Here is a 21156-nt window from a genome sequence, read left to right on the forward strand (position 1 = left end):
CCCTTCCCCTCCCCCATTTCTGAAGAAGGGTCTAGGCCCGAAACGTCAGCCTTCCTGCTCCTCTGATGCTGCTTGGCCTGCTGTGTTCATCCAGCTCTACACCTTGTTATCTCAGATTCTCCAGCATCTATCTCTATAGGAAAAGTAGGTTTGTTTCTGGAGAATTGTTATTGTACAGGGCAGTAGGAGGCTATTCAGCCCATCCAAATTCTATCAGATTTTTTTGAAGAGCAACGGCGTTAATCACACTGCACTTTCCTTTCCCAGTACTAAAAAGTCAGAAGTCATACAACACCAGGCTATAGACCAACAGGTTTATTTGGAATCAAAAGCAATGCTCTGAAAGCTTGTGATTTCAAATAAACCTGTTCAACTGTAACCCGGTGTTGTGTGACTTTGTCCACCCCAGTCGAAAAATGGAATCTCCACATCAAATTCTCTGTACAATATTCCTAAATTAAATTTATTGTAAAGACTGGATCTGCATTGTATTATTTTGCAAGGAACTAAAAACTTGAGAGAAATACAAGCACAGCAACTGAAAGACCACAACTCTGGAATCTATATCTCTTAGTTGAGAGATTATGGCTTTGAATCTTCCTCTGGGACTGAAAAGTCAAAAAAGGGATGAGTTGGATGGGCTTTACCACTTTTTAAACATTTTTCAAACACGCAACAAAATAATCAGGTAGTCTTTGAAATGTTCTCCTCCATAAAACAGTGACTCTGTATTAGGTACATGTTCCCATTTCTTTTCATGTTTAATTCTAACCGATGGAACCATTGACTGAGACACAGTGTGCAGGAGCTACTAATTAATTTTTTTTCAATATTTCCTAATCAACTGTTTCAGAGAGGTTATTACACACCTCTGGTGTAATAATAGTGGGACTTGAATCTAGGCCATCTAGTTCAGAGGAAGGGACACTACCACTGCATTACAATAGCCTTAATATAAAGAAGCAGTCCTTCAGTGCAATCTGTGCTCCTGGCCACACCCACTTGCCTGATTGACGGCTGTAAGAGTAAATAACAAACAACACGTATTGCTGTAATCTCAGTAATTGAAGCAATTGGAAGGTCATGTTTTTAAAGTCCTGTTATTTTACGGAGCATTTCAGAATGAGAGAAAATTGCACGCTCTCGCAGTTCTACAGCCATTTATCTCACCAGCCATTAGTTAGGACAATTACAATTTGAAGAGAAAGCTTTTTGTCAAGTTGCTTGCTCTCAGAAGACAGACATGTTCCTCCTGCTCTGATTTCTCTCTTTGCCTGTGGGCTCGTGCTTTCCTTCTTACTGACGCTATCTGGACCTGCCAAGTAACTATCTGCTGGTTTGAACTAAATCCCCTTCGACCCATCATTTTTACTGTCTGCATTAACACGGAGCTTCAACTTTCAGCTATTTGGCATTGAACATCTACAGCCACACAAACAATTCCAGAGTCTGTCATAAATTGAGCGCAGATTTACCCTTTACCTTACTGTGTTTTTAAAAATAATTCTTTCTGGCAAGCTCAACATTTCTAATTACTCAGCTATCCCAGTAATCAGGCTGAGTCTTTGAACTTGTACCCATTAATGTCATGAAGGTGGTTCTGTAAGTGTATAAGTAAATGAATTGTTTTTAATTTGTTAATTTGTGGCCTCTGGCCTCTGTTTTAAAGCAGAGCTACTAGTCCTGCCATTCCCCTGCCTCTCGCGTGTTGTGAGAAATATTTCAGGTGCTTCTATTAACACACAGCCATTTCCTTTTCTGTCAAATCATTAACATGAAAGGAGTTTCACCCAAGCCAACAGGAACCATAGACGTGTGGCCACATTTTCAGTCATTATTCCTGGGCTTTGTGTTGTAGTCACCAGCAGGAAATAATTAACTCACAGGCATTTTGTAGCAGCTCCAGCATATTAACCCTTTCACTGCCAGGCTGTGGAAAACAAGCACTACTCTGTTAAAAAGGTGGGCTCCTGGTCACCTCTAACCTGTGAAGGTATAGGATTAACAAATTACCTCCTCTACAGCCTTCAAACAATCTACGCTTCAGTCTCCAGGAAAGGTTTAATTTAATTTATCATCTCAAAGGAAGGGAGAAATCAAGGCAGATTATCATTTTAGAAATGTGGACCGCTATGCATAAACACCCCAGTTTACGTCCTGGGATGAACTGAGCATTCGCCTGTATGATTGCTAATGACCTGTTAAATCTTTGGCATGGTTATATTAGTCTAAATGCTAAGGGGCAACTTTTTCACACGGAAGGTGGTCCATATGTACAATGAGCTGCCAGAGGAAGTGGTCGAGACTGATACGATTACAACATTTAAAATGCATCTGGATGGGCATATGTATATAGAGGGATATGGGCCAAATGCTGGCAAATGGGACTGGATTTATATAGGATATCTGGTCGGTATGGGTGAGTTGAACCGAAGAGTCTGTTTCCATGATGTATATCTCTATGACTGTATGACACTGTGACAAAGATATTCTGAAAGAAGTCACAGTTAGCTTCATTCTTAGTTTATAATGTTCTGCACAGCAAGAAGTTAATTTGTATCTATAAGCACCAGCTAATGTCTCAGTGTTTCCCACGAAAATAACAAGGCATGATGTTAGAAAGCACTTCCATACACAAAGGGTGGTAGATCATAGAATCGCTACAGAATCTATTTGGTCCATCAAATTCACACTGACCCTCCAAAGAACATCTGACCAGACCCATGCCCCACTCTACCCCTGTAACCCTACATTTCCTATGGCTAATCCACCTAACCGGCATATCTTTGGACTGTGGGACAAAACCAAAGCACCCGGAGGAAACCCATGCAGACTCAGGAAGAATGTGCAAACTCCACACAAACTGTCACCCAAGGCTGGAATCAAATCTGGCCTCTGGTGCTGTGAGGCATCAGTGTTAACCATGGAGCCACCATAGATGTTTGGAACTCTCTTCCACAAAAGGCAGTGGATGCTGGATCAGTTGTTAATTTTAAATTTGAGATTGAAAGATTTTCATTAAGCAAAGTTATTAAGGGGTATGGGCCAAAGGCAGGTAAGTGGAGTTCGGCCACAGATCAGCCATGATCTCATTGAATGGCAGAACAGGCTTTTGAATGGCCTACTCCTGTTCCTTTGTTCCTATAACCACTTGAAGAACAATGATAGCAGTAGACAACTATCTAAATTAAAGGAAATAAAGAAGGAGTTTGTGTTTATCTAGCGACCATCAGCATATCTTGCAACATAGAGAAATCCCGCCCTCAATTTTGCAAGTAGTCAGCTCCCACAAGCAGCTCCGTAACTGTGGCTGGATCATAACATTTTTTGATTGATCAGTACAGGATTCCAGAGAGAACATTGCTGATCTTCTTCAAAATAGTGCCACAAAATCTATCTGAGTGTTACGTCTCATCTGAACACACCATTTCCGACAGAGCGACACTCCCTCAACACTGGAATGAAGTGTCAGCCTAGATGAGATACTCAAGTCTTTGAAGTTGGGCTTGAAATTACAACCTCCTGATGAAGAGGTGAAAATGTCCTCACCTAGCCAAGGCTGACATTATAAGTAAATCTACACGTAGAGTAGAATTCTTGCAGTTAATGAGATTCCTGTTTATAGATGCAGCACCTGGCAGCATAGATGGCATCTGTGTTGGCAAGGTCCAGCGAGGATCCATAGTGGTGAGGGCATTGGTGGATGCGAGATGATGACAAAGAGTGGTACCTTTCAATCCAGGGGCAGTGCAGCGAAGAGGACTCATGCCTAGCCACTGGGACCATGACAGAGCACTTAAGAAGAAGGACTGTAAAGTTGGACATTTTCTTTATTTGAGATAACAAGTTGTAGAAATGGATGAACACAGCAGGCCAAGCAGCATCAGAGGAGCAGGGAAGCTGACGTTTTGGGCCTTTTTTCTGAAGAAGGGTCTGGGCCCGAAACGTCAGCTTCCCTGCTCCTCTAATGCTGCTTGGCCTGCTGTGTTCTTCCAGCTCTACACCTTGTTATCTCAGATCCTCCAGCATCTACAGTTCCTACTATCTCTGAAACATTTTCTTTATTTCTTCATTTTTCTGCCTTTATATTCTATGTTTTGGTCTATTTTTCTGTGTTTTAAGATGGCACTGGAGAGTGGCAACACTATCAAACACTTTTTACAGTATTTTGTAACGAGATACACATGACAATATATAAATCAAATCTAATAAATCAAATCAAAATCAAATCATAGTGGTCTTTCAGACACATGGGGAGGCGACGGCCTAATGGTATTATCGCCGAACTGTTAATCCAGAGACCCAGAAAATGTTCTGTGGGACCCGGGTTTGAATCCTACCATGGCACATGGTGGAATTTGAATTCAATGAATATCTGGAATTAAGAGTCTAATGATGACTATTGTCAATTATTGGAAAAACCCATCTGGTTCATTAATTCCCTTTAGGGAAGGAATCTGCCATCATTACCTGGTCTGGCCAACATGTGACTCCAGACCCATAGCAATGTGGTTGACTCTTAACTGCCCTCTGGGCAATTAGGGATGGGCAATAATTGCTGGCCTAGTCAGCAACGCCCTCATCCTGTGAATGAATAACAAAAAGGGGACTTAAAAATGAAATCTTGATATGGCGAAGAAATAAATGAATTTTAACGTGCCTGCTGACTATTGGGGAAAGGAGATCCTTTCTATGGATATTTCTAATCAACCTGTTCAGAGATGTCATTACATATCTCCAGAGCAGGTGGGAATTGAACTTTGGCCTGCTGGCTCAGGGGCAAGGACAGTACCAATAAGCCAACCATCTTTAATAGTGTCATCATATCAACAGAAAATGGATGAGGAGATTATCTGCGTAGCTTTCAAGAACCAATCAAATTAGTCAAGGGAAATCAAGTTATGAGTCATTTTGTGAAGACACACCTATCAAAATATTTGTGATGACACAGGGCCAAAAGGCTAATTAACATCCCAGAAATGGCCGCCAATAAGTGTTTTTTTGCTGGTTAGAGGGAAAGGTAAGGACACTGATCTTAATAACTCGAAAACTGGATGTATGGAAGTGAAGGCTGCTCTGGGAGTTTGCCTCATTCTTACTTCTGATACACTCCAAAGGCTCCTTCTATTCCACTGAATTGATCAGGAAGTCCTGATCCTTGTTTCCTGTGCATTTTTCATGGAATGTAGACCAGTAACTGTTGACTATTCCTCACTCTTTGAGAAAGTGGTGGTTGCAAGTTGTCTTCTTGAACAGCCACATTCAATGTGGTGCAATACACTCACAGTGCTATTGGAGAGGAAATTAGAATTGTAAGAGATGGTGCGTGCTTCAGAGGGGAGTTTGCAGGTAATAGTAATACCTTGCGTTTATCATCCTTGTTTTTCTAGGGGTTTTAGCTTGCTAGTTCAGCAGTCAGCAGTGAACATCCCAATCTTGAACCTTATAATGGGGAGAAAGTAATTGATGATGCAACTGAGAATGGTCGCACCTAGACACTGGATACCCCAGAATACTCCTGAAGTGATGTCTTGGGACTGAGATGATTGACTTCAGCAACCAGAACCATGTTCCTTTGTGCTCAATAAAAACCAAAAGAACTGCAGATGCTGTAAATCAGGAACAAAAACAAAGTTGCTGGAAAAGCTCAGCAGGTCTGGCCGGATCTGTGAAGAAAATATCAGAGTTAACATTTTGCACTCAGTGACCCTTTCTCAGAACTGTTCTGAGGAATGGTTACCAGACCCGAAATGTTAACTCTGATATTTTGTTCACAGAGGCTGCCAGACCTGCTGAGCGTTTCCAGCAATTTTGTTTTTGTTCCTTTATGCTCAGTTTGACTCCAGACAATGGAGAGTTTTCCACCTGATTACCATTGATTTCCACTTTATTAGGGCTTCTTGATGCCAAATTTGTTCAGCTGTTGCCATGATATCCAACACAGTCACTCTCACTTCACCTCTAGAAATCAGCTCTTTAACCCATTTTTAGGCTAAAGCTATAGTGAGCTGGGCAGCCCTATGAGAACTTAAACTTTGTACGAGCAAACAAATTCTGCTTAATTACGCTATTAACACCTTCCGTTATTTTGCTGATAGTTTAGATTAAATTTGTGGGGCACAAATTTGCCGGATTGAATTTGTCCTGGTTTCTGTGGGCAAGATCTGAGCAATTTTCCACAATGGTAGATAAATGCCACTGTTAAAGCTGTAATAGAACAGCTCAGTTGGAGGCCTGACCAGTTCTGGAGCACAGGTCTTCACTACCACAGCCAGGATGTTTTCAGGGCCCATAGCCTTCGTTTTTCTGGTGCTTCAGTCCCTTCATGGTGTCAGGTGGTGTGAGCTGAATTAGTTGAAAGTTAACATTGACGCCAAGAGCTTCAGGAAGTTAAGATGGATCATGGATGCATCAGTTAGGCTGAAAATGGTTGAAGATTTATTCAAATATTATTCTCCATGCCTTATTAACACCAAATTTGCTATATCCTCTTGCAGAATGTTCCAATATAAAGCCCATGCTCCCTGAACGCTGAACTATTTCATACTTTTTTAATTCCTTCCCTGCTCAGTTCCCTCTCCTGAATTACCAGAATCTTTGGACTCTTCTCCCTAAATCACTCTGCCTTGACAGCTTGTATTTCACAAAGCACTTGATCTGTTAATCCCAGTCTTTAGCAATCCTTTTGGTTTCTTTCATTGACAGTTATTAGTCTGACTTCAAACTGGACATTTGAAATTTGAAACTAATCAAAAAATGCAGGAAAAGCTCAGTGGATCAGGCAGAATTCATGGAAAGAATTGATGTTAATGCAGGGATTTTACAGACCTTTTGTCATTTTATTTTCTCTCATTCACAAGATACAATATCGCTGGCATTTATTAGGAAAGTGAGGGGATGCCTTATTGAATATTGAGTGGCCTACCAAGATATTGAGGGCAGAGTTACACAAATGCTGTCACACTTAGACCAGGCCAAATAAAGTGGCAGAATTCCTTCCCTAAACTGCAACAGGCTTCTATGATAATTGATAGCAACATAACCATTGTTCTTTTCTACCTTTTAAAACACATTAAACTTGAATCTAAAAACAATTTAATCTACCTATTCTCTCCACCTAATCTAATTTTATATGCATTTCTATTTAACCAAGCAACTATCATAGTGTAATTTTAAAGAGAGTATGGGAACAGAGCAATCTGGGCGTGTAGGTACACAAATGCATGAGGTTCGCTGGACAAACTGGGGAGGTTATATTTTTGATAAAAAGGAACTCACTGTTAACAAATAAAAGCATAGGTTAAAAGGTAAGAAGATTTTGCTAAACCATTATGAATGACATTTTAGGCCTCAACTGGAGAACAACGTTGCAGCTAATTATGGGCACGACCTTTTAGGAAGGTATCGATATGACCTTCATAATAATGAAAGAGATTTTTAGAATGATTGGGGAAAGCTAAGGGAAATTTAATAAGGGTTTTCAAACTTAGTAAGTGTTTTGATAACTTTAACAGGGAGAAACTGTTTCCAGCAGTAGAAGAGTTGATAACCAAATGACCGGATTATTGGAAAAAGGGTCAAATAATAGATGGGGTTGTAGTCTAAGTCAATTATTTTTATCATCTGGAATGTGCCACATGGGAAGGGGTAAAAGCAGGTTAAATAATAATATTCAAAAGGGAATTAAATGAATACTTGATGAAAAGATTGCAATGCTATGGGGAGAGACTAACTAATAAAGGACTAACCAGACAGATCTTCCAAACAGCTAGCATAGACATGGGTTGAATGATTTCCTTTTGTGCTGTTTCATGCTATGATTCTAAACTTGTACACATTAATTGTATAATATGAATTAATGAAACCCCGAAGAGCAAAAATTTCGATATTCTCCAACCTTGCCTTACAACAGCCACAGAGGTGCTTAATTGGCTGCAAAGGTCATGAATAGTGTCATGTAAATACAAATTTGTTCCCACTAACTTACTCTGTTACTTTCTCAATGTTTAAATATACCCATTTTCAGGATTTGGGAATTTTTGGCAAGGCGTTGTCACAGTGGTGTTAGGTAGAAAGTTTCACTTTATGGACCAATCACCAGACCCCCATGGGATACAACCAACAGCAGAAAATGTTCAGGAAGGATCCAAAGCAAGTAGACCAACAAGTGTGAGTTACCAGTCACATTCTCTTAAATACGTTCACCACAAATTGTTAGTTGTGCAACTTGTAAGCCTAATAGGAAAAGACAGGGTAGATAAAGATAGACTATTTCCACTGTTTTGGGATTCGAGAACTAGGGGGTATGGTCTGAGAATTAGGGCCAGATTGTTCAGGAGAGATGTTAGGAAGCACTTCTACACGCTAAAAGTGGTAGATGTTAACTCTCTTCCACAAAAGGCAGTGGATGCTGGATCTGTTGTTAATTTTAGATCTGAGATCAAAAGACTTTTGTTAAGCAAAGATGTTAAGAGATATGGGCCCTTAACAAAAATCTTTCAATATGGAGTTAGGCCACAGATCATCATGATCTCATTGAATGTGAAATAGGCTTGAGGGGCTGAATGGCCTACTCCTGTTCCTATGTTCCTATTTGCCAGCACACCCCCACTCTCATTCTTTGGGGAGTTCCATTCTGTTGACATGGGACAGCACTTTGCAGTAAAGTTACAGCTGAGAATCCTGGTCAACATGTTAATCATTTGCTTCAAATGTTGGCTGATACTGCTGTTCATTTCTACCTTGAAATAAGACAGAGTCAAAAGGATTTGAGCAGCTTTACTCATCACTGTCGATGTTACTCCTGGCTTCGGGGCAGGTTGGTTGCAGATGTCGTTGCAGCAGATTGAATAGGTGACTCCAAGATAATGACGATCAATTCAGCTATGGACACTGATAATTGGGAGTATTTGAGGTATGGCAGATGTGTCATTTTGGTTGCTTCTAACCTGCTGCTGGTGACTATTCATCTCCCTGGCCTGTACTTTGTTTCCTCTGGTTTTGCTGTCGCTGAATGCTTTCAAAACAACTGCCAATGTAAAAACGCTAATGACTTGTCAAAGAACATGTACCTGCCACTATTTTCAATGGAAATATATTGGTGCATCCAGGGTCCTTTAAAATGTTAGTACTGAGTGCAATGCTATAAGGTTTTCATCTCCTTTCTCAATCTGTTGTACCTCTGGAAAAAATTTCTGAGCAGTTTCAGATATTGCTTTCATCTCTCAATGCATCAAGTCTTAATAGTCCGATCCAAAAAATACAGGAAAAATACATGAAACATTAGCTGGAATAAAAAAAAAGGTCTGTTAATCAAGAGCTTGCTTAATGCACATAGAGGTTTGGGGCATGATTCCAACAGGGAAAAGTGGAGGTCTTTAGCATACTATTTCCCAATTTCTCCCAAACTGTGCCAAGAGTTACCAATCCTGGTGGACACAAAATCAAACAGCCTCCTCCATTAGTTGTCTCCTGTTTTCAATTACTAAGCGGTAATTAAATTATGTTTATGACCACTTTGTTCTTCAGATGAAGTTTGATAGCATCCTGTAATATGCTTTTGTCTAATTTTCCCATAACCAGTTTTAGATCAGCAAACAGATATGTGTGCCAAATCTTAGATGAGAGTAAGTAATTCAGAATAAAAATGTTTTACTTTTTGTCACTAGCTTACACAATCTCCATCACTCATAGCAAATATACATAAGCTTCAGCCTATTCTCACACATGCACTGTTGCAAAGCTCTTAACTGCATTACACAGAAACAGGACATGGCTCAACCAATCGAAGCTGGTGATAATGTTCCACTTGCGCCTCTTCCCATCTTTTCTTATCCAAATCAATTTTGCAACTCTCCAGTCCCTTTTCTCTGATGGGGTTGTCTCGCTTCTCCTGAAATATGTCTAAACTATTCACCAAACACTCCTTGTGGTAGCAAATTCCACACTTTATTTATTTAAACAACTTCCTTCTGAACTCCTTATGGATTTTTTTGGTCACTACCTAGCATGATGGTCTCCAGTAATATGTAAGTGAAAACATTCACTGCGCTGCATGAGAGGGGAGGTGATAACTATTATCACTCGTCTATATTTCCAGCAACCCAGGTAATGTTCTGGGGAAAACCGAAAGAACTGCTGATGCTATAAATCAGAAACAAAAACAGAAGTTGCTGGAAAAGCTCAGCATGTCTGGCAGCATCTGTGAAGAGGAATCAGAGTTAACGTTTCGAGTCCGGTGAACCTCCTGAGGAAGGGTCACCAGACCTGAAACATTAACTCTGATCTCCCTTCACAGACACTGTCAGACCTGCTGAGCATTTCCAGCAACTTCTGTTTTTGTTTCGAATGTTCTGGGGACCCAGTTTCAAATTCTGATATAAACCAACAGGTATATTTGAAATCACACAAGCTTTTGGAGCGCAGCCCGTGATACTGGGTTCATGTTGCACCCCAGGTGACCCCACCGCAGTGTTCTGTATCTGTAAAATCATCCTTACTGTCCTGTTTTGACAGCATCACCTTGGTAAATTGTTTTGATCTTTCTACCCTAGTTAGTTTGTACAGTTTTGAATTCGGCATGTGATTCTAGCTATTTAGTTTGTCTCCAGCACCACTTTATTTTTAATTTTTTTGTAATTATCTCTCTGCCTCATTTAATCGGATTATAGGTCATCCTTTCGCTGGTTATTCAGCTGTTGACCTTTTACTCACCATCTAACACTCTTGGTCACCTGCAGAGACTTATCATCTGATGCTTCACTCACACCAGTTGTATGATCTTTTGATCTCTCTGCCCTTGATCTCTCTGCCTATAAACTCTGGGTCTGTGTGCCCTGTTCTCTCACTGCACCTGATGGAGGGGCTGTGCTCCAAACATTTGTGTGATTTCAAATACATCTATTGGATTGTAACCTGGTGTCATGTGACTTCTGACTTTGTTCACCCCAGTCCAACACTGGCACCTCCACATCACCCAAATTCTGACATAGCATGTGTTGGAATTTGAATTCAATTTGGAACAAAAGAAGTCTGGAATTAAGACTCTAATGATGACAAAGAAACAATTGTCAGGGGAAAAACCCATCTATTTCACTAATACCCTTTAGGGAAGGAAATCTACTGTCCTTACCTGGTCTTGCCTATACTTGACTTCAGAATCACAATAATGTGGTTACTCTTTACTGTCTTCCAGGCAATAAGGAGTGAGTAATAAGTGCTGGCCTAGCCAGTAGTGCCCATATTGTGAGAATGAATAATAAATTTTCTATGCACCCACTCTATTCTTTTTAACACGTCTATTAGGTCAACTTCTCAGGTTTAATTTTGTTTTGCAGACAGCATCTTTTTTTGACAGGTTGGCTTAATGGCAGGAGACAGAGAGGTGGTGAAGGATTGCGTATCCAACTCGAGGCTTGTCACCAGTGGTGTTCCACAGGGACTAGTTCTGGGTCCTTTTTTGTTATCATTTATATAAATGATTTGGATGAGAATCTTGACGGCATGATTGGTAAGTTTGCAGATAACTCCAAAATTGGTGGCATGGTAGACAATGAACAAGGTTTTCTAAGATTATAAAAGGGGTTTTGATCAAATGGGTCAATGGGCTGAAAAATGGCAGATGGAGTTCAATCTCGATAAATATGAAGTATTGCATTTTGGTACAACAAACAGGGTTAGGACTTACAATTGAGGTGGAGTCTTGGGTAGTTTTGTAGAACAAAGGGACCTAGGAATTCAGGTACATAATTCTTTGAAATTTGCATCACATATAGACAGGATGGTTAAAAAGGGGTTTAGCACGCTTGCCTTCATTGCTTAGTCCTTTGAGTATAGGAGTTGGTAAGTCATGGTAAGGTTGTACAGGGCATTGGTAAGGCCTCTTCTGGTATACCATGTGCAGTTCTGGTCACCCAGTTATAGGAAGAATATTACTAAGCTGGAGACGGTTTAGAAGAGATTTACCAAGATGTTGTCAGGTATGGAAGGTGTGAGTTATAAAGAAAGGCTGGATAGGCTGGGATATGGGCCAGGAGCAGGCAGATGGGGCTAGCTTATTTTGGGATTATGTTCGGCATGGACTTGTTGGACTAAAGTGTCTGTTTCCATGCCGTATGACTCTATGATTCTCCCAAACAAATAATACTACACCCACTGATACTCTTCTCTCTCTCTTGCAAGAGAAGGTGTAGTAAAACAAAGTGGTATTGTGATAATGGCATGTGGCAAAGATGAGTAATCCAGAAGCTCAACCTAATTCTTTGAAGATAGTGACTGAATTATTCTTTTGCAAAGAACAAGTGTATCAAGTACTTCTTTAGAAGGTTTTTCACCATGAGGCATGATAAGTTCTCTCAGCCTATTGTACGAAACTCACCTCATTAATTATATACCATGCCCCTGTGGTATCTCTCACATCTGACTTCCAGCCCATCTTCCATGCACCATTCCCACAACAAATCGCCACTCAGCAGATATCCTGGAATTCACCAGTATCCCTTGTGCCCACTGCATCTTTAGAAGCCCCTGGATGAATGCTGTCAATATGGCCCGACATAATTGCTGACATTTGATCCAGACATAGCAGACTGGCCCACCCCCAGAACAGCAGTGGAGTTCACAGCAACAGACGATGCCAGGCTGCTCTGAGGATGCCATCTGGGTCTGGAGGAATACCCAACACTGTGGGAAGGAGATCAATCCACTCCACCAGGATATGTTCCATCATCTTCTCTCCCATGCAACACCCTCATTCTATTTCCACTACTGACTTCAACCAAGTTTCACATTCTACTATTCTCACCATTGTCTGAAATATTTTTCTCAAGTGCTTTCACCCATCCCAACCGTGATGCCACTGACCCTACATGTCCCTTATGCTGCCTACTGACTTGCTTGGGTGACCTCGCCACATGCACCACCAGTAATAGCTGTGCCATCCAGTTTCATTTCCCACAAATCCGCCTCTTTCCCATTCTATAAGGATAACAGACAACAATGGGGCAGGAAGAATAAAGCCGGGTGGTAGGCTGCCTGACATTTGGCTCCTTGCTGCTTACGTGGACAGGATCCTGACTTTGACCACCCCAAGTACAGCCTGGGCTGGTATCAGAGGCTGCCCTCCACTTACTGAACCAGGACACCTTGAGTAAAGGGTATCCCCCTTGTCTTGGATGAGGCCTTCCAACAAATATGATGAGCTTTCTTGCCTTCTGTCTCTACTAAATGCCATCATCATTTGGTTGATTCTTAACTATCTTCAGAAATGACATAATTTGGGTCGAAAGATGGGCAACATTTGCAGCCCTTGGTAGCAACACTTACATCCAAAGAGAGATTTTGTTTTTAAGTCAGAGAAAACAGAAATTAACCACACGTTCTAACTCCATGCTGCCCGTCATTAATGGAAGGAACTATTGCTGAGCTGGTGGCCTCCAGCAAGCTGAAATTATTGAAGACATTGATATCATTATTGCAAAATGCCTTTTCTCCCTCATCCCTAACTCTCTTCTAGCTAACAAGCTGCAGATAATATAAACATACACATCTTATCTTCAGGCTGCAAACTGCATACGCACTGTTACACAAACAGGAACACAGTGAAAAAGAAGACACTTGATTTCATGATCCAGTCAACACCTTCCAAACAGATACTAAATCAGAAGCTGAACAAGCTAATACACTGATAAATACAATTGTTAAAATTGCTGATGATGCTACAGCTCACCAAGGTGTCCAATAAACAACAAAAGAAGCACTGAAAGTCTTTTCCAATCACTTAACTTCACAGCTAATAAAATTTTTGAAAGATCAACATTTAACAGAAGGGTTCAACAGTTGGGGGAATCCATTGATAATTTTATTGATGACTATTATACAATGATGGAATTATGTGACTGGTGAGTTTAAAATCAGAGTTCGTAAGAAACAGCCTTGATGTTGGATTTGTTGATGACTCATTGTCAGGTATAAAACATGAAGTTTTAAATGACAATACTAGTGTTTAATCAGCTCGGATCTACCTGGCTCGGAATGTTTCTGATGGATAGTACATTTGAATTAAATTGAATTGAATCGAATTAATTATATTGTCACATGTACTTACATGAGTACAGTGAAAAGTTTACAAGTCACCATCAGCGCCATCAGAGGTACCAAAGTACCTACGTACAGATACTCGAGTATAAACTCTTAGAGTAAACACGTTTTAAAGGTACTGAAATAAAAACTCCAGCATTACAGACCTTCAGATGTACAAAATCATGGTAACAAATTAGAAAAATAAAGAAATAAAAAGTTCAGAACAGCAGTCCTTCCACAATAATACAATAAAAAATAATCAAGAAACAGAATTTAAGACGAAGTCCACTTCGTCCATTTCACGGACCTGGGCTCGAGGACTTGACCCCCCATTGGAACCCTGGGCCAGACCCACCACGATGCTGAAGAAAATGCCGGATGGAGTCACAGGCTGACTGAAGTACTGCAAGGAGGCCCAGACCAATGCCGATGAAACCAGCCACCTAAGCAGCCAAAAGGAGCCATAGGCCAGGCCAAAGTGTGTTCCATCCCCTTTAGTAAATAACATTCAATCCACTTTGTGTCAAAAACACAACTACGCTGCCAACACCATTTTGGAACTTTAAGAGTCTCACTGTGCCTAAAAATAGGGAACTACTAAATCCAATTTTACCACCGTACAGTATTGTGGAAAGTGGAGTCTCTTCTACTGGAAGCTATAGTCAAGCTTTGAGCTGAGAGGAAAGCTTAATGTATAAATAACCAAAATCTAAATAATGAAAATGCCAATAGATCTCCCTAAATACTGCATGACACTAATTAAGGCCATGAGACAGTGACTACAACTTCTCTGCAATTGCATTGAAATAGCTTTCATGACCATTGGAATGCTCAAAGTACTTTACAGGCAATGAAGTATTCTTGAAGTGTGGCCACTCATGTAAGGTAAAAGGCACCGCAGCTACTTTGTGTCCAGCAAAATCCCACAAACAGCAAGGTATTAATGAGCAACTAAACCTGTCTTTTTGTGTGAAAATTATTGAACAATAACCACTGGCTGGGACACTGGGGAGATCTCCTCTGGTCTTCTGCAGAATCATGTTATGGATTCTTTTATGTCCACCTGAGAAGGCAGCCAGGGACATGGGTCAATGTCTCAGTTCAGTAACGGCACCTCTGATAGGGCAAGACTCCCTCAGTACAGTACTGGAGTGCCAGTTTAAATGGCAAATATCCCATACACTGTTCAAAGAAGCATAGAGCCTGCTCTTGATGGTCTAGGCCAACATTCTTCTCTTAGTCTATCCATCCAACTGTCTGTTACAGACTTCACTTCATAAGTAACCTATTGCACGAAAAGTGTTTTAGAATGCTCTGAGGTCCCATTTTATTTGCCAGTCCATCTTTTATTTATTTATCTTATTTGTGGCAAACATGCTGTGCAACGTAATTTCACTGTTCAAACGCAGTGGCTATGAAAATACCTCCCAGTATGTGAAATTCTTCTGTACATTTCAGAGGGATGTGATAAACTACTTTATAAAATACAACCTTATTTCTTAGCATTCATTCTCAACAGCAGTTAATAATTTATCTTTCAACAGGACAAGATGCCAAATTACATACTGCAGCAAAAGCTAAAGCAGAGGTTGAAGGGGTAACCTCAAACACCAATACTTCCAAAACTGAGCTGTAGTATTACTTATAATTACATAGAGTTTGTTCACAAAGGTGTGCCGTCATACTTCTGTGTTTTCATTTAGCTGTCAGTTGACAAAATTATCATAAGGTCCAGTACTTCCCATTTTTATGGTAAATTCGTCATCCAGGATTTTCCCCATTCTCTCATTTTCCACTTGGGCGACAAAAACATTGGCCATTTTTAAGGGTGTTGGTGAAAGCGATTGACTTAAGTATTCTGCTTTACTACAGAACAAATTTTAGTTCCAGTTTTTTCACAATTTTATATTGTACAGCTTTTCTTTAGTTGTGCAAGAGGGGGATGAGGGATGAAAAGAAAGAAATTTGGGGTGATATGGTGGCTCAGTGTTTAGCACTGCAGTCTCACTGCTCTAGGGACCCAGGTTCAATTCCAGCCTCAGGTCGCTGTCTGTGTGGAGTTTGCACATTCTCCCCATGTCTGTGTTGGTTGCCTCTGGGTGCTCTGGTTTCTTCCCACAGTCCAAAGATGTGGAGGTTAGATAGATTGGCCACGGGAAATGCAGGGTTGCAGGGATGGGGTGAATCTTGGTTGGGATGGCCTTCAAAGGATCAGAGTGAACTTGATTGGCTGAATTCTACTTCCACTCTGTAGGGCTTCTATAAAAAATCTTTCTAAGAAAGGGTAGAAGTTAGGAGTAATTCCATTCTTTCCAGAAAACCTCAGTACAAAGTTCCATTGTCATTCCACAAAAAGTAAAACAAATTAAACTGGACCATTTACTGCCCATCACTTTAATCTCAACCATCAGCAAAGTGATGGTGGGGATCGTGATAGTATGATCAAGTAATGAAAAGTAATAACTTGCTCAGTAATACCTTGCTTGCTGATGCTCAGTTTGGGTTCTGCCAGGGCTGCTCAACTCCTGTCCTCATAAGTAAACCCCAGAGGGGAGGTGAAGGCAGCATTTTGACCACGTGTGGCATCAAGGTGCGTGCGCCATCTAGACTCAAGGGAAAACTGGTCGATGTCATACTTACCACAAGGGAAGTTGGTTGTGGAGTATTGGAGATCAATCATTTCAATCTCATGATCACACTGCAGGTGTTCCTTGGGGTATTGTCCTCGGCCCAACTATCTTCAGCTACTTCATCGATAACCTCTCTCCATCATGAGGTCAGAAGAGGAGATGTTCCTTGATGATTGCACAATTCACTACTCCTCAGATACTGAAGTAATTTGTATCCATGTGCAGCAAGACTTCGACAATATCCAGGCTTGGGTGAACATGTAGCGTGAATACTACTTACAGTCAAGTGCCAGGCATTGATCATCTTCAATCCGATATAAGAAAATCCCTTTGACATTCCTATTGCTGACAACCCCATGATCAACAACCTGGTGATTACTATTGATCAGAAGCTGAACAGGTCCATCCATATAAACACCGTGAGTACAAGGCCAGGTCAGAGACTGGGAACTCTGAGGGAAATAGCTCACCTCCTGACTCCCCAGAATGTGACCACCACCTACAAGACACAGCTCAGTAGTGCAATGGAATACTCACCATGTCACTGAGTACAGATACAACAAAACTCAAGAAGTTTTGATGCAATACAGGACAAAGCAATTTATTTGATTGGCACCCCATCTACACCGATGCAGTTTGTACCATTTACAACAGTCAGTTCATCAACTTGCTAAACCTGCCAACCTATTCTGAAACAGTCAATCCAAACTCGAAAGATTAACTCTGTTTCTCTCACCGCAGATGCTGCCAGAACTGATACGTTTCTCCAGTATTTTCTGTGATTGGTTTAGAAATTTGCAACATCTACAAAATTTTAGTTCTTTATAAGAAAGCAGTAGATGATTATTTAGTGGCCTGAAGATCAAGTCCCCTCCCCTCACCCTCCTAAGACATCTTAACCTGAATGACACATTTGATCTCACCTTGTTCCTTTCAATGTCACCAGAGCTCAAGGAGTTGTAATTTAATTACAACTATATTTTGCTTTTATCTGTTTCTTGTTTGTGGGGCGGCTTCCATCATTCAGGAAGGAGTTTGGAAGTACCACCTCGGTAGGTCTAGTAAACAAATTTACTCTGTAGGATCATTGTTAGCCTCTTATTTAAGTAGCACTGTGAAATGCCTAGAAAAGGCTCAGCTTCTGCATTGTAAAGGTTAGCATCTGTTTAATAAATCACTGTTAGTTCACAGGGAGAAAAAAGCAGTTTAAAAATCCAAATTGTAACCGTGACACAGAGTATGTTTTACAGATGCATTAAAGAGATGGCATTTACTTCAGCACTATCACTGATTCATCCCAGACTCAAACATGGTTCAAATTAACTACATTAAAGGGGATTTTCAACAACAGCTGGAACAGTGCACTATCGCACAGCAATTATGTAGAGAATGGCACAGAAATCACACAAATTGAAACAGTTTTTTTTAAATGTTCCATTCTGAAGTAAAAGCAAATGATATAAATTCTTCAAAGATTTGCAGTTCTTTGTTTATTTTTGAAGTCACTTAAATTAAGCAGTAAAAGAGATACCGTCTCACTCAAAGAATTGTGTAGTGATTGAAAGATTAATAAAATTATAATTCTACATCTTCAAAGAATTTAGTTCTTTTCTGTCCACCAGATTTTCCTGGGCCCCAAATAAGCCTGAGGTAGGGAATGTTTGTTGGTATCTTGTCTTGAAATCTGCTGGTGGCTCTTTGTTGATGTCTGTCGGGAAATGTAATGGAGTGTCCTTGGAAATCAGGCCTCTAATCTCTCTGGAAACCACCTTGTATTGTCCCTCTGACTGTACACTTATGATCCCAACTGTGCTTCATCTATCATCACCTTCCGATTAGTGCCAGCCTTGGCTGAGTGTCTGACACGTCACCTGATTCGGAAAATTGTGGACTCAAATCCCTCTCCAAAGACCTGAGCACAGAATCCAACCTGACTTCTCCAGCGCAGTACGTTTGGGGAACTACAATCCAGTTGGCAGCAGAAGATTGAATGTGTTCGATTTGTGGATTTTACACAATGTAGTTGCCGAGTTTGACGACCAGCTCCTTGTTCTTTATGTTCCAGCAAGGGATACATTCTTCCCAGAAGCTCCAGAGCTACTATTTATAGAATCCTTACAGAGCAGAAAGGGGGCATTCAGCCTACTAAGATTGCATCAGCTGTCTGAAGAGTATCCCACCCAGACCCATCCTATCCCTGTAACCCTGTATTTCCCATGGCTAATCCACCCAGCTTGCACACTGTGGTCAACTTTTAGCATGGTCAATGCATCTAACTTGCACATTTTTGGACTGTGGGAGGAAAGCAGAGCACCCAGAGGAAACCCACGCAGACATAGGGAGAATGTGCAGACTCCCCACAGACAATGGCCCAAGACTGCAACTGAACCCATATCCCTGATGCAGCAAGGTGCCAGTGCTAACTACTGAGGTACAATGCTGCTGCTGATCTTGGTAATGGTGGTAAGGAGGTCAAAGAACCAATGATTATATCCCAATATGACAGAGGTTTGGATCAGCACTCCCTCCAAAACGTTCCTATAGCTTTTCCTGTCATTTCTGGCCTGGTTTCGGGGTCGAATCACGGGGATTTTTGATGCCTAAATGAGACATCATGGCCCGATGTTGACAATGGAGGATATCAGGCAGCGATTTGCACAATCCATTAAGCATGCTCCCTTGAGATCTTTGGGAAAAATGGTGACTTCTGGGTTGTACTCAGCTTGCCAGCAAAGAGGAGTGGCAGATTTTTCACTGTGTGCAACCAAAGATTAATTACAAATCTTCACAGACACCCAAGCTGTGGGGTCCTTCTCAATAGCTTTCTATTCCAGAATTTTTATTGAATTCAAATTTCACCTCTGTTCTGGCAGGATTCAAAGCCATGTGCTGGGAACATTGACTGTGGATTCTGGTTTCGGAGCCCACATCTTGGATCTTGCAATAAATCAGTATTTCTTAAAGGGAGATAGATGGGATGTTGACACAGCAGCAGCAAAGGAATGGCAACGTAACTCTCTATGAGGATTGTGTGTTCTTGGTGGAGGCATGCAGACGGTGGTATTCCCATACATCTACCGGCATCCTTCTGGGTGGTAGAGTTCAAAGGTTTGCTGCAGTGCATTTTGTGGATGGTATACACTGTAACCCCATTTCATAAGTGGTTGTAAAAGTTAATGTTTAGGGGATGCATTGTCCTGTATGGCGTCAGGCTTCTTGAGTACTGTTAGAGCCGCACTCATTCAGGCAGTTGGAGACTGTTCCATTACATTTCCTGAATTATAGCTTGTGTATGTTGGAAAGGCTTTGGAAGTCAGGAAATCAGTCACTCATCACAGCATACCCAGTTTCTAACTTGCTGTTGCAATAGGGGGAGAAATTAAAAACTCATGCAATTGAACATCAGGAGGAGGTCATTAGCCTCTACTTTGAATTGGCCCTTGGGTGGACTAAGTGCAGGTAAATGAAGTTAGTGTAGTTCAGTGTTTGTTTCTCGGCATAGGCATGGTGGGCTGATGGCCTGTTTCTGTGTTGTATGACTCTAGAGAAAACTCAGCACGGAAACAGAGCCTTCAGTACAACCAGTCTATGCTGAACATAATCCCAAACTAAACTAGTCCCACCTGCCTGCTCCTGACTCTCCAAACCTTTCCTATTCATGTACTTATCTAAATGTTTTTTAACCATTGTAACTGTAACCGCATCCACCACTTCCTCATTCTGAACACGATCCACCCTCTGTGTAAAAGATTTACCCCTCATGTCTTTTTTAAAACTCTCTCCTCTCACCTTAAAAGTATGCCTCCTAATCTTGAAATCCCCCATCCTAGGGAAAAGATACCTACGATCTATACCCCTCATGATTTTATAAACCTTTATAAGGTCACCTCTCAACCTCCTACGCTCCAGTGAAAAATGCCCCTGCTTACCCAACCTTTCTTTATAACTCAAACCTTCCATACGCGGCAACATCCTGGTAAATCTCTTCTGAGTCCTGCCTAGCTTAATAATATCCTCACTCTACTCTATTGAAATAAGTGGTGAGTGTCATTTTAAAAGTGAATTGCTGCTATTACATTTCCAGAAATGTCTGACTTTGAGTCTAAACAAGCACAGAAGGCCTTGAGGGAAAAGTAGAAAGAAAGAGAGAAATCTGCACATGCAGGGCCTATGGAATCCTTCCAGATATATTGAATGTTCAGTGGTGACGAAGGGAGTAGCAATTAATGTCAGGATTGTGCTAAGTTTAGAGCGTTACTGTTTTAAGAAGACACAGATTGGCAGTCGGCATCTGAAGTGCAATTACTGACAGAAACACATCGTGGCAGAAAGGCAAACTCAACACTCCAGGGCCAAAATTTCATTCAGCAGCTGGTAAGATGCACCGTGGGTATGGAAAAGAGAGAAAAGTGAGCCGTACTTAGAAAATATGGAGGCCTTAGCCAAG

This window comes from Rhincodon typus, chromosome 30, assembly GCF_021869965.1.
Source record: "Rhincodon typus isolate 14 chromosome 30, sRhiTyp1.1, whole genome shotgun sequence".
NCBI lineage: Eukaryota > Metazoa > Chordata > Chondrichthyes > Orectolobiformes > Rhincodontidae > Rhincodon > Rhincodon typus.